Below are 9,391 nucleotides of genomic sequence, written 5' to 3' on the forward strand. Positions count from 1 at the left end.
AATCTGCATTTAGTCTATCAAGTTGTTTAACCAGGTATGGATAGCATTTTTCTTCATGAATCCTTTGAATTTGACTTGGATAATTGTGTTGCTGAAAAAACCTGAGTCATTCATAGTTGATTATCACAAAATGTTGATGTTCTGTACATTGTTCTCCTGTTCCTTCCCCTTTCACTTTGCATAATTATGTACAAATTATGCCAGGTTTATTTTTCTGAAATCTGCCTGTCATTCCATTACATTATTATACCACAACTTGTTCAGCTATTGCCCAATAGATGGGCATCCCCTCAGTTTCCAATTCTTTGCCTCTACAAAAAGAGCTGCTATTAATATATTTGCATACGTGGGTTCTTTTCCCATTTTCATGATCTCTTTTGGACACAGACATAGTAGTGGTCTTGATAGATCAAACTTTACGCATTTTGGGCACAGTTCTAAATTGCACCCCAGAATGACAGAATCAACTCACAACTCCACTAAGAGAGCATTAGTGTCCCAATTCTCCTGCATTGTCACCAATATTTACCATATTGGCTAATCTGATAGGTATGAAATACTAATTTGCATTTCTCTAATCAGAAGTGATTTAGAGCACTTTTTCATAGGCAATAGATACCTGTTATTTCTTTATCTGAAAGCTGCCTGTTCATACATTTTGATATTTATCCATTCTGGAATGACTTGTATTCTTATAAATTCATCTGAGTTCTCTATATATATTTGAGAAATGAAACTTTTATCAAAGAAACTTGCTATAAAAATTGTTTCCTAACTTTCTGCTTTCCTTCTAATCTTGGTTGTATTGGCTTTGTTTGTTCAAAAGGTGTTTGATTTGATAAAATTAGAATAATTTTAATAAAAATTATCTATTTTACATTTACCATGCTTTCCATCTCTTGTTTGGTAATGAGTTCTTCCCCTACTCAGGCATCTAATTGTTATAGTTCTTGCTCTTCTAATTTGTTTATGGTGTCATCTTTATAGTTATTTTATTAAAGTTATTCGTTTCTATTGATATTTGTACAAAAGGAACAATTTCAAAATAATGGTAATTATAGTTCTAAAAATGTAAGCAAATAGTAAGCCTTTTATGTAAACAAGAGGAATGCACAAAGAGGAAAAAGAATTTTTAGAAATACGTTTAGTCCATATTGTTTGTCTTGTAAGTGACAAGACACCTAAAACATCTAGTTGCATGGTTTAAAATCTTCATGAATAAAGTATCATTAAGCTCACTCAATAGTATATTTAAATCCTTCATAACTTTGGCCAAAAAAATTTTTAAACTTACTCTTTAAGAACAATTTAAGTTTTCTTACATCATGTTATTTTTCTTTTAAAACAGTGAAATATTCTTCAACACACTTCTCATAAGTACTCTTCATTTACTTGCTGAAGTTAATCAAGGTACCTTTTAACCTCTTCTTAGATTAAATCAATTAAGTCAATTTAACCTGTTTTTATTATGGCATTTTCATGCAATTATCATTATTTCAGAAATCATTAGTAGTTTATATTTTTAAAAACAAGAAAAATTACTTTTTTAATCCTTCAATGTCACTGATTCAAATTTACCATCATACACTCTCTCATGGAAATAATGTGGCAAATTTCTTGAATCAATATATTTAATAGCAAATACTTTAGTTTTCCAAGGCCTTTATCAGAGATCTCTTAATGATTTCTAGTTTTCCTTAATACTCCTTTAGTCAAGAGTCACTTTGACACGTTAATTTATTCCCACAAGTACCACATCTGCCAAGTTATAACATTTTTTCCTCCCATCTCATTTGTTTCATTCTTGATTTTTTATAATTTCATCCTGGTATCACACCATCATTATTGTTTTTTCAGTGCAGTAGTTTACTTTTTCTTTGTTTTTAATGTTTTTGATTTTATTTGACTCATTCTTGATTTCTCAGAGTCATAGCTTCCATTTTCCCATCTATTTTTCAAGAAGTTATTTTCTTCAGTTAACTTTTGCATCTTCTTTTCCATTTGATCAATTCTATTTTTAAAGATGCTGTTATCCTTTTTTCCATTTTCCCAATTTTATTTTTGAAGGAATTATTTTTTTTCTATTTGTCCAATTGTATTTTTAAAGCATTTATTTCCTCCAGCCTATGTTTATGCTTCCTCTTACAAGAACTTGAATTTCTTTTGCATTTTTTCCAATTTTTCTACATGATCTTTTAAAATTATTCTTGAGTTTTCCCAAGCAGTTGTTTTGGACTAGTGGCCAATTCATATTCTGCTCAGGGGCTTCACATTATAATACTTTTCTCTGCCATCTTCTTCTAAGATGGTATTGTGCCCTTCTTTATCCCTAAAACAACTTTCTATAGTGTTGGCTTTTCTCTGACTATATTTGCTCATTTTGAACCCTCTTTCTGGGCTACAAAGGCACTGTCCCAAAATACTTGTGTTGAGGGAAGGGCCTGCTCATGAACTTTCCAACCAACCAGCAGTTGGCTCACTGGCCTAGAATTGGCATAAAGTGGGAAAAATTTAATTCTTCACTTTTTTACCTTTTTTGACCAAAGTTATCAAGGATTTAAATAATCTATTGATACTTTATTTATGAGGATTTTAAATATGACAAGAAGTTTTAGGTGTCTTGCCATTTACAAGACTTAACACTACACAAAAAACCCTTCAGAATCCGATGAATGTTTATTAAAATATTTCTTATGTATCTCTTTCCCTTAATCCTAATTCCTCAGACTGCAAATAACTAATTTGTAAACATATTTATCAAAAATGTGTATGTACAATGTTAGAGGGGGGTAGGAAGGAAGGGTGGAAGGAATTTTGTAACTTAAAAATACAAGTGCATATGGATGAAAATTAATTGATTGATTTTTAAGAGACTAAACACTGGCTGAACAGGCTGTTTGAAGTACCTGCATTAGAACCCTCCCAGATTAGTCTGCTGAGCTGAGACCCTAGCTGTCTCCTCTGCAGGTCTCTAATGTGGATGAGAGCCTCTAGCTAGCCTATTTCACACCTTGACTGTGCTGGTTTCAGATCCCTGCCTTGGGCTCTGCTCCTTGCTCCTGACCACACTCTTCCTTCTATCCTAGTGCAACATATCTTGGAAAATGCTCTAATCTGTTCTTTTGTGTCTTCTATCACTCCAGAATCCATTTAGAAACTTGATTATCATTGCTTCTGAGAGTTTAGGGAAGTTCCTGGATTCTCTCCACCATCTTGTCTCTGCCCCCAAAACCACCATTATTATAACAAAGTCCTTATTAATATTTTCTTTGGCCTATCTCTCACTAAATATTCAACTCATTCAATTTTCAATATTCAATATTCACTCTGTCTTGAATAAAACAGAAATCATTCTTTAAAATAATATCATTATCCTTTGAGTTGTCAAAGGTATCATTCTCCTTGAGTTTTAAGTTTCTCAAGTGGGGTGCATAATTAACCTTAGGAACTTGTAAAATTCTTGCATAAATATGATTTAATTAATGAATTAGTAAGCATTTATCAATAATTATTGGGAAAGTCTTCCTAAATTCCCTATAATATTAGAGCCTACCTACTTAGATTATTTCCTGTTTATTCTTATATTTTTTTCAGAATTTTTGCATTTTGTCTCTTCTATTACCCTGAGATTCTTGAGAGCAGGGATGGCTTTCATCGATCTTTGAATCCTCAGAACTTAGTACAGAACCTGGTACATAAAATACACTTAAAGAATCCTTGTCAATTTGACCTGTTTATATAAATTTGAAGTGAAATTAGTATTTGACTACACCCAGATATATAAGAATAGGAACAGAGAAAACAGTGAATGTAACTCTGATTTTCTAAGAATGTGATGAGTGATAGGACAGAAGAGCAAAAGATTAAAGACTGGAGAACAATATAGAGTTTAAATATTTAATGGAGACATTTTTACAAATACCCTATTTCTAAAAGACTTTTAATCTTTAGTCTTTAACTTTAAAGTCCTTAGTATGGAATTCAAGTTTAACTATTATATGAATTTAACATCTTTTCCTATTATTTCCTTAGGCAAACACTTTGCTCTAGAGAAATTGGCTTAGCACATATTACCTGTATATACTTTACTTATTCTTGCCTTCAATTTTATTTTCATGTTCTTTTTCTTGTCTAGAATGTCCTCATTGTCTTCTATCAAAATCCTACTAATCCTACCAATTCTTTAAATGTCATCTCATTTCATTTTCCAAATCTATTGCAAAGAGATCTATCTCTATTTTAAATAATTTTTAATAAACAATTATATGAAATATTATCAGATTTTAGTTTATAAGTTACATTATAAAATTGTCATTTAGAACTTGAAACATTTTTCCATTAAAAAAAATGGGATAAGAGGTGAGACTCTCAAATTAGTTCACAAAGATCCATTGATATAAACTGAGTTTAAGAAAAATTTCTCTAAGGAGAAAACATTTTCTCCTCCATTTTTGTATCAGTTAGAGAATGTTAAGGAGGTGGGGAGGGAAGGTTGTGAAATGAGCATTAAGTTCAAGATTGTTATAAAAATAGCTTGTTACTGGTTCCAGAGTCAATTGTTTTATTTTCAATAAGAGCATTTTTATCTACAAATCAAGGTTTTACTTAGTGTCATTTTGATTGTCTTGATTTAAGCAAGCAAGGGAGAGAATATGAGTAACTAAGATTTAAATTAAAAGTGTGTCATGCGGGGGAACTAGGTGGTAAAGTGGATAGAGCACCAGCCCTGATATCAGGAGAACCTGAGTTCAAATCTGACCTCAGACACTTAATAATTACCTGGCTGTGTGACCTTGGGCAAGTCACTTGACCTTATTGTCTTGCCAAAAAAACAGTGTCAGGAGCACTTTTTACCCTGAAAAGTCAATTGTTAAAATATTTATCAATATATTTCTAGTAATTTCCTAGACAACCCTAGAATAGCAGTCATTAAATAAGTGATATAGTCATGGAGAAAAAGATGAAAGGATCTCTAAAGTCATTTAAGACAAAATAAGGGTAAACTAAATGTGTCTAACAAAATAGTGAATTATTGGCTGGAAAAATAAATTATTTGTATATAAGAGTCCATAATAAAGGACATAAGAAATTCCCTTCTGTTAGTACGTACACCTATTTTATTTAGCATGCTTTCACATGAAAAGTAATTTATATTACTATTTACCTGTTTTTGTATGAATACTTCCTATCCTCTGAACCAGATATACATTGACTTCTATTTTAACATTGTACAAGTCGTGAGTACACATTAAAAAATTTATTTATTATAGATGCAATAAAAAATTTATCATAGATGCAAATTATATATATATATATATATATATATATATATATATGTATATATATTGTATAAAGCGTCTGAGGGTGCCTCCTAACTCACATGCAGGTTACCTAATCAATCCCATCCCATTTTCAAAATACTCCGTTTGTTCATATCTACCACAAAAAAAAATATGTCACGGTACTCCCAGCGATAGATAGGATTATCTTTTTATTTTGTTTTTATTGTTTTTGGTCAGGTTGAAGAACATTAAATCAATGTGAATTGATGTAATTAAATGGCATTATGAGGAAGCATGAGTCCTGCCACCATTCTCTCTATTACTCACTAGCATTGGGATTCCTTTGGCTGAAGTACTTAATTATTCCCTCAGAAATATAGCAATTTCAGAGCTAGAAGTGAGTGAGGCCAGGCGGTGGCTCAGGGGCCTCCCAAATGGGAGGAATACTTATACTAGTGTTTTGCCTCCCTCTCGCCTGGCTCAGACTTTTACAGAGATGCACGTCGTCGCTACTCTAATCAAGGCTCTTTTCGGAGGGATGCTCTGTAATATTTCATGACTTCACTCTGTTAGCAAAGGGACTATCATTTGGATGGATTTCCACCTAGGCCTCCGCCCCCACCTCCACCAAAGAGGAGAAGCTTGCCTGAGAGGCGGCGGGGTGACCAAGGGTTGGAGCGTGCAGCTGCAGCAGCCGCTTTTGGCGGGACTTTTGTGGATGTTGCCTAGGCAGCAGCATTTTTTTCCAACCACTGAGGGCAGAAGAAGCTGTCACCATCCCAGATAATGGTTTTTTTTTTTTTTTTTTTTTTTTTTTTTTTTTTTTTTTTTTTGCGGTGGACCCCGATTCCCACCTTGGAAAAGTAGCCTTCAGACAAGAAACTGTTGGAGAATCTCTGCGGCGCTGGCCGGGCTTTGGGGCCCTCACTAGCGGCGGCGATGCCGGAGGAATGACTGAGGCTGTTGGCACGGTGGTGCAGCTGGGACTCCATGTGCGAGCCGAAGGGTCATAAAGAAATGGTCCACAGAGGCCACAATGTCTTGGCCGTGACCTGGGAATGTGTTTGCAGCATTCTCCAAATGGGAGGAGCAGTCACTGGCAGTGCCCGTGGCAGAGCATTCACTACCGGGAAGGCTGCTTACAAGCTGCTTAGAACTTGATTCAAAAGGGAATCTCTGACCTCTGTGGGCCTGGTGGGGGTGGAAGCTTAACAAGAGCCAACCTGGTCCGTGAAGAATGGTGCCAAGCAGGCAAAACTGAAAGGGAGACAAAGAAGAAATATGCCTACCTCACCATTTTGGGGATGGTGAGCTCTATAGACAGACAGTGACTTCAGTGGGATGGATATAGTAATTGGTACTGGCTCTGCTTTACACAGAATCATTGAAGTCCTGGATGCCATCATGACCACTGCCCAGAGCCACTAGAGAACTTTTGTTCTGAAGGTTCCTGGAAGACACTGTAATCTCTTTGGCTTTTGGTGTAGATTGGGTCTCTGTCACAGAATACCACCTGAAGAAGTCTGGGAGAAGCAACCGTGTAATAGGTGATCAGACCAGTGCCCAGCAAGAAGCTGAACATCATAATTTTTGCAGAAGGGGAAATTGATAAACATAATAAACCTATTACTTTAGAGAAAGTCAAAGATCTTGAAGTTTCACAACTAGGATTTGATACTCATGAAACAATCCTTGGACATGTCCAAAAAGGAAGAACTCCTGCTTTTGGCTAATCACTTGAGTATGGATGCTGGCTACACCAGAAACTCCAGCCTATGTTGTGTCTTATCACCTGCAATAGCCCTGGTGTGGGTCTGGACATGAATTTCCAAGAGTCAGGTCTGGTAGACAAACACATCCAAACACAAAAGGTGGGGAAGTGAAAATCTACCAACTTTATTTTTGGAAACTCAGACTTTTTATAGCAAAAACTTATCTCAGTAATGACCAGTTAAAGGACACCCAGTTTTACAATTCCTGGGTAAATTTATAATATTTGTTCTTAGAAATCTGTATACTTCTCTATCAAAGAGACCTTTTACAACCACCTCTGGAGCCACAGATTATCCTAGGTCAGGGTTCACTGGTGAGTCAATGGATCCACACAATGAGCAATAATCCATACATATCTTTGATGGAAAAAGTCACCAAGTATATGTGCATATTACTCCCTGGGGCTGGCCCTCTATAGAGTCTCTGTGGGGAAACAAGTCTTTGTGACTGCCCCTTGAGGGAGTGTTTGCATATGACTCAGGAAGTTCAGAGGGCAATGGATCAAAGTCAATTTGATGAGGCTATGAAGCTTTGGAGGAAGAAGCTTCAAGAACAACCTAAACAACTATAAATTGCTTTCCCAAAAACTCCAAATTCAAGAGCTTCCAAAAAGCAATTTTACTATGGCCATTTTGAATGTGGGTTCTCTGACTGCAGGGATGAATGCAGCCTTCTGTTCAGCAGTGAGAATGGGCATCACCAAGGATCATAAAGTGCTTGCTGTCAATTATAGCTTTGAAGGGTTTTCTAAAGGTCAGATAAAAGAAATCACCTGGGTAGCTGTTGTTGGTTGGACTGACCAAGGAGGATCCATTCTTGGCACAAAACGTGTTATTGCTGCATAGTTATTGGTGGACAGATGTATATTCACAAGATCAATGCTCTTGGTTATTGGTGGATTTGAGGCCTACCTGGGATTGCTGGAACTGTCAGTTGTCCGTGAAAAATATGAGGAATTCTGTGTTCCTATAGCTATGGTTCTTGTTACTATATCCCACAATATACCAGGTTCAGATTTCAGTATTGGCACAGATACTGCTCTGAACACTATCATTGATACTTATGATCGAATCAAACAATCAGCTAGTGGGACCAAGAGGAGAGTCTTCATCATAGAGAAATGAAGTGGCTACTGTGGATACCTGGCCAGCATGGGTGGCCTTTTTGTTATTTTAGGTTTTTTTGGGTTTTTTGTTTTTTGCAAGGCAATGGGATTAAGTGGCTTGCCCAAGGCCACACAGCTAGATAAATATTAAATGTCTGAGGTCAGTTTTGAACTCAGGTCCTCTTGACTCCAGTGCCAGTGTTCTATCCACTGCTCCACCTAGCCGCCCCATGGGAGGCCTTTCTGCTGGGACTGACATAGCATATATTTTTGAAGAAGAATTTGACATCTGAGAGCTACAGGCAGATATGGAACATTTGACAGAGAAAATGAAGACCTATATACAATAAGGTCTGGTGCTCAGAAATGAGAACTGTAATGAAAATTATACCACTGATTTAAATTATCAACAATATTCTGAAGAAGAGAAAGGAGTATTTGATTGCAGAATGTCTTGGATCACATGCAACAGGGTGGAGCACCTTCTCTTTTTGACATAAACTTTGGAACAAAAGTTTCTATTAAAGCCGTGCTGTGGATTTCCCATAAACTTAAGGAAAGCTAACAAAATGGAAAAGTCTTTGCCAACACTGAAGAGTTTGTCTGCTAGGATTGCACACATGAAATCTCCTTTTCCAACCTGTTAACCAACTAAAAGATCAAACAGATTTTGTGCATAGAATCCCCAACTAACAATGGTGATTGAAACTATGACCTTTGATGAAAATTTTGGCCAAGTACAAAATCAGCTATGATGTTTCTGATTCAGGCCAGCTAAAAAAAGTACCCAGCTGCAAGATGCAGCAAAGATACTGTATGGCATGGTAGTAGGATCACAATTTGTGTCCATAATGATTTACACACAAGTTGAAATGCCTTTGAATTATTTGATTCCCTTAAGATCAGTTCTTAACTGTATAAGATGTCACATCATTTTAACACTTAGCTTTGGGGGAATTGGAGGTAAAATGGTTGATCAGCTTCCCCTTCATTACATAAAACAAAGATACATAAAAATTTTCTCACAAAATGGGGTTATACTTATAAATACAATGGGAAAAATGGACAATATGTGTGGGAAATGACATCAGAAATATGGGTGTTCTAAGCATGTGCCCAAAGGGATACACAAGTAGGAGACACATAATCCTGTCAGGGCACATATGTGGAGGGATAACTCTCTTCTCTGATTTTCTAGACTCCTTGCAGACCATGTGTGGTATGAAGTCTC

The 9,391-nt window shown here is 35.9% G+C and overlaps 1 pseudogene; it reads left to right on the top strand.

Moving 5' to 3' along the window:
- The window catches only part of LOC141499186 (ATP-dependent 6-phosphofructokinase, platelet type-like), a 47,416-nt pseudogene extending 38,428 nt beyond the window's left edge, over positions 1 to 8,988 (top strand).
- Positions 8,989 to 9,391: the final 403 nt, after the last annotated feature.

Source organism: Macrotis lagotis, chromosome X, assembly GCF_037893015.1.
Source record: "Macrotis lagotis isolate mMagLag1 chromosome X, bilby.v1.9.chrom.fasta, whole genome shotgun sequence".
Taxonomy (NCBI): Eukaryota; Metazoa; Chordata; class Mammalia; order Peramelemorphia; family Peramelidae; genus Macrotis; species Macrotis lagotis.